Source organism: Empidonax traillii, unplaced genomic scaffold (genome assembly GCF_003031625.1).
Source record: "Empidonax traillii isolate 1590-97213 ecotype Southwest subspecies unplaced genomic scaffold, ASM303162v1 scaffold624:size695616, whole genome shotgun sequence".
Lineage (NCBI taxonomy): Eukaryota > Metazoa > Chordata > Aves > Passeriformes > Tyrannidae > Empidonax > Empidonax traillii.
In genome coordinates, this window is record NW_020955817.1 from 158,245 (window position 1) to 164,244 (window position 6,000).

A 6,000-nucleotide genomic window follows, 5' to 3' on the forward strand; every position below is an offset into this window, starting at 1 on the left:
GACCTTCCCAGTGTTTCCAGCCCCCGCTCCGAGGAGGAGGAACTGGTCTGTAAACACCCAAACAACAGCCATGCAATGGAAAGTTGTGCAGAGGAGCGACACGGCTCGAAACCAAACTGCTCTGTTTTGTGTTTGGTAACCTTCACCCATGTACACTTCCCTGCCGCTGGATGCCGAGCGGTTTTACCTCCAGCTTCCTAATTATCGGAGCGCCGCCGCTTGTGCTCTGCCACAGATGAGGAAATGAGGACATATGGCTTCTGTGATAAGAGATTTATGTGAGCTGTCTGTGCAGCGGTCGCTGCAACTTTCTATACAAGTCCATTTATAAAACAAAACATGTGTAAACAGTCAGGTTTTGATTGTTTCGGTGATTTCTTCCCCCCTCGTGACAGAGGTAAAGGAAAAACTGGAGGTTTCCACTTGATGCACGCAGATAACTCCACGGCCAGTCGGAGAGATTCCAGTTGTGGTAAATCACTCTCTGCTTCCCTTGATTCCTGTCACCTGAAATCCAGCTCCACGTGGGTGGATGGGGAGAAATACAAAGAGGCTCGGGCTTGGTGGCTGCTCACACATGATCCACTTCCAGCTGTACAAATATTCCCGAAGGGTTCTGGTAGGAGCTTCTTCATCAAGAGCACATTAAGGAGTGCAAAACACAGATTGAAATGACAGCCAAAATCCAGTGATGATAATGGGTGGTTTTGAGTACACTCCTGTAGATTGGTTGCCTTTCAAATCAGAGGAGGGATCAGAGAAATAGGGTCTTATTGTCAAGGAACAAAATCCTGTTGTCAGTGGGGACAAAGAGCAGAGTAGGCTGGACACACATACCTAAATCCATGTCTGGCCATGATCTTTCAGTCCTTCTCTTGTCCCTTACACTCCACTCAAGAAAAGCAAGTTGGAGGGTGGAGAATATTGGTCCTTTTCAGGAAAAGTCTAAAGATTTTTTCTGAACTTCTGGTGAGATGGAAACACAGGATGTCCCCTGCAATTTTTTTGCTTTCTTGCAGTTTCAGCTGCTAATGCTGCAAGGGCAATATTTCTTGTGCACTTTTCCACAATATTCAGGTGCCAGATGAGCCCATAAATATTCTGGGAGAGTTCTGACCTTACCTGAGAAAGTTCAAGCCGGGCCTGTTTGCAGATAGGTATGATAACTCTCCAGGGCTTCCAGCTTCACACTTTTCACCAGGGTGATATGGAGTCACCTTGAAAATACTCTTTGGTTGACACAAGTTCTAAGCACAAGCACAGGTGAAAAAGCTCCACAGAGAAATGCCCTCCAGCAACATTTCCTTAACAACCCACCCAGAAATCAGATCCTCTTCACTTTCACTCTGTCCTTTTTGGACGTGTTTTTCCCTCTGTTTGGGCAGAGAAGGTGAGTCATGGAACAAAGACAGTGTGGAAATTTACATCCAGCTATGAAAGTGCCTGTTATGACTACCACGAAAAAAAAAAAAAAAATCACCCACACAACTCAATCTCAGTGTAAGTCACACCCAGCTTGGAAGAAATATGAGTTTAAACCTGTTCCTTTTTGGTTGATTGACGCTGCTAGCTGCTGCAAGCTGCTTCCTCTGCGTATCACACTCAGCCTTCAGCCTTTGTTTTGTAAGATCTGAAAAACCTCTCCAGTCAGCTGCCTGCAACTATGTGGATGGACACAAATGCTGTCTCAGAGAGGGCCAAGGGGCACCCCTGTGCTCTGACCTCCTCACAGAGCAGCTTCCTAACCCCTCAGGGTGGGGTGTGGCAGAATTCCCAAGCGTTTGATGGGTGGCAGTGCATGGAGAGTGCCTTCCTGCTCTTGGGTCTTCACGCTCTGAACCTTCTCCTCCAGGACTGTGCATTTTACCTTCAAGTGCAGGACTCACCCTCTTTTAAAATACGGTGTCTGCTGCTGCCACCTACCTTTTGTGCTGGAGTGGATGCAAGAAATATTCCATGCACCAAGTCTCGAAGGAGCCCAGGATTTTCTCCTCATCCCACGAGCTATAAACCCAACCTATAAACCACGAGGTTAATTTGTTTGGTGGGCAGGAAGCTTTATCTGCCATGGAAGAGGAAAGGTTTCAAAACCCATTCAGAGATCACTTCTTGCTCTTGCCTGGCTGTGAGGGCTTTCACACAGCAGATCTTGGCATCTGCCCCACAGAGGAGATGGTCATATCAGCCAGGAAGCATTTCATGTAACAGGAGAGGTGGAGAAAGGGGTCTGGGAAATGTGTGGCCTCACAGCAGTTGGGATCTGAACCTCGTTCTCACCCTTCTCAACCGCTTCTCAACATGGTGGTTGTGAAATGCAAGCAGAGGCAGAGACAAAATGCTGTCTCCAAATGCTTGTCCCCAGCAAACCTCTGCTTTCCTTCAGGCATGTTCCTGGAGGAGCACAAACCCCTCAGGAACGCTGGCATGTGTGGTTTGTGCCAGGTTTCTCTGTCAGGCAGCCCCCAGACCACTCGGCTCCGCAGCAGTCAGAACACATGGGGAATATTTAAGAGAAATAAATGTGGCTTTTCTGTGGGTACTAACACTAAGAAGGACATAGGACAGCTCTAACCCTCTTTTCCCACCTGCTTTTCCACAGCAAACAGCACACCTGCAATTAGTTTTGGGTGAGGAGGAGCTGCAGCTGACGCAGATCTGCCAAGCCCAGGGGCTGCCATGCAGAGGTTTCGGCATCAGGGGCTGGTGTCTATGTGCTGACATCCCACCCAGGCCCATCTCCAGCCCCAGCCCTCAGCTGAGGAGCAGCACACAACCTCTGAGTAAGTAAGTGGTTTCTTTTCTTTACACCAGGACGGCATCATTCCTGCACATCCTGCAAACTCGGTATGGGAATGATTTCACCCACCTTGATGGGAGAGAAAGCCTGGCAGACGTCTCACAGCACACAGCAGCTTCAATGCTGCTGTCCAGGGCAGGAAGCAAGAAAGGATATTATATCAAACAGAAGGCATGGGAGAATTTCAGGTTAGATGGAGCACACTTAGTCACAGAAGAACTGGGTCAGTGCTCTGGGACCTGTGTTCACTTCCTGCAGGAACCCTGACTTAGCCCAAAATAGTAGCAGTTAGGCAAAAGCCAAATGTCTGCCCCTTTTTCTCCCCACAGCAAATACTAATGCTTACGTCATTAAAGGAGAAGCATAAACAGAACAGCCCGGGGTTGTGATTTGCAAAGTTCTTGGTCTGCGGATGAACCACCAGCTTTTCTTATAGCTCACTACTGTGCCATGAGACTTTTCACTGAAGATATTATCAGGATGATACAGGCCTTCATATCCACCCAACGTTTACACCAGTCAACTAAGAAGAATCAGAGCCCACATCTATGGGTTTTATGTGTGACCCGATTTTTGTCTAGCACGTGCATCGGCACAGCACAGGACAGCATGCCCCAAAGAATGGCTCCTACTGGCAGTTTGGACACTGTTTTGGAAAAGAAGGGAGAGTTTGGCTCTATGGGTACAAGGTGTGCTCCTCCTGTTGTCCTCAGGGACAGAGAACCCCCCCCCCCATCTATTTTATTTCACTGCACAGAGCCCCTACAACCACTGCTCTGCACTGGGCACCCTTGAGCAGGTGCTCACTTCGCTCCAAAAACGTGCCAGAGGCTGTCAGCCAGCATTTGTAGAACACCTGAAACTGTGCACAGAGCCACACACCTCTGTCCATCCCTCTTCCAGGCTTTGTGAATGTTTTTTGGAGCAACTTGAGTAGGCAGAATACGGGGGCAGATCCTCAGCACGCCCATCAACAGGGAGCTGTTGACATCAGTGGAAGGAGCCTTTACACAATGTGATGGTCCTTGTGTTGTTCAGGAACACCCTAGAACTGAAATTCCCATAGTGGGATACCTGGGGCACCAAACAGGCTCAGAAAAGAGGAGTTGCTTGGAAGAGCTACAGCTTTCAGCAGTAATTGGTGTGTGCCTGACCAATTCCCATTAAAACCAGGTGGTTTTAAAGGAGCTGCTTGTCACTTAGTGCCTTATAATACTCGAACCTGAAGTCCTGGGGTCCCGTGCCTGGTTCCCAAGGTAAACACATGTGATTTATTTCAGAAAGGCATCTGCAGTGCAGGAATTCATTACATACATTCCCGATGGGCAGCAGCCAACATGTCGAATGTGCCAAGTTACCAGAGTTTTATTAAAAGCTGTTAAGAGTTAGGGGGGAAGGTGCAGAGAAAAGCAACCTCCTTCCCAAAGCCAGGTGGCTTAGGCTAGACTTACGCCGCTTCCCAAACGGATGAGGCAAGCTGGAGTCAGAGGTTCCTTCCAGCAACAGCTCAGTCCCCCTGGATGTCTCTCCGTAAGCTGCACAAATATTCTGGGGAGGGGGAGGGAGAGAGAAAAGAGTGAAACCTATTCAATTACATCAAGATCGCGACCGGCCCTAGTAAAATCATTTATGGAGTGAGGGAACCCGGAGCGGTTTGGGCTGGAGCCATCTGCAGTTATTTGGTATATACAGAATCCGTTTCTATGGATTTTATTAATAGGTCACGCGATTGTATACGAGGATGTGAGATCTGAATCTCTCAGGAGGGGTCCCTGGTTGGGGTTTCTATTGCCTTTATAGGCAATGGCTCAAACTTTCTTGCAGCAGCAACTCCTCAAAAACTTGAGGGGAATGGGGCTGGTTTTAGGATCCAGCCCATTTTTTTCTCTCCCCCACCAAAATCTTGAATTGACTTTGTTCCTCTTCCTCATTTACTAAATGGAGAAACAAGGAAATAATCAGAGAAATAGTCTTACTTACTTTTTCCATTGTCTGCATGAATTTTCCCTCTTTCCCACCAGTCTGAGGGATATCTGGTACATAACTCAGCTCTCCCACTTCCATCTGTTTTTCAGGCTCTTATTTAGGGGTGAATTTTGCTTCTATGCCACTGTTGGCTCTCCCCATAAGGGAAGTTGAGCCCAAAGGGACTTGGACACACAACAGGGGCTTGGGACAGGTGGGTGTAAATCAGAGCAGCCCAGAGTCTTCTCTACTTCCCCAGGGAGCTGCCCAAGGATCCCAGAGCTGTTCTGGAGAGCAAGCTGTGACATGGGAACAGTCAAAAGCCCTTTGGTTTTCACTATGGCTTGATTTTGCTTCAATTCCCCCAAAAGAGACAAAACCGAACCAAGCTACAAGCAATTCCTTCACATTCCGGCCACATGGAGAAAGCTGGGCTCTGCAGAAAGCCACGTGCTGCAGCAAGGTTGCACCAGCTTCACCAACACTCCTGCTGATGAAAGCCCCATCCCAGAGTATGGGGGTTTCATCATCTCCTGCTTTTTCACGTTAGCCCTACACGGGGCAGCTCGCTGTTTTCAGGAGCTTTCAGGAGGTCCCAGAGACGCCCAACTGGAGCGCAGAGGTCACATTCCGTCCTCCTTGGAAGCAAAGCCAGGGAGCATCCCACGGTGTCTCGTGGGGTGGGGGGCGCTGATCCGGCCTGCAGGGCCAAAAGGTAATCACCACCTGGACCAGTCAGGGCTGCAGGAAGGGGTATCACCCGGGGGGGTGGGACTGCCCCGGGGGTTGGAGCTGCCCCTCGAGTCTCATCGCGGTGGATGAGACCTGCGGGACTGCAGGACGCGGTATCAGACGGGATGCGAGTCCGCCCGGGAGTATGCGCTACCCCGCGGGATCGGAACTGCCCCGGGGGTCGGAGCTGCCCCACGGGTCCCATCGCGGCTGATGAGACCTGCGGGGCCAAGGGCAGCCCAAGGGATGCCCCGTGGGGCAGGGCATCATCCCGCACGGGGGTTGCAGCTGCCCCGGGGGATCGGAACTGCCCCTGGGGTCGGAGCCGCCCCGCTCCACCGCCCGCCCCGGTGTCGCCCCCCAGCGCCGGGGCCCTGCCCGTCCCCCCCGGTGGCCCCGCTCGGTCCGCCCCCCCGTGCCCATCCCCGTCCCATTGGCCGCGGCCGCCCCGCGCGTCACCGCTTCCTCCCGCTTTTGTGCGCCGCCCCAGCCCGGCTCCAGCCGAG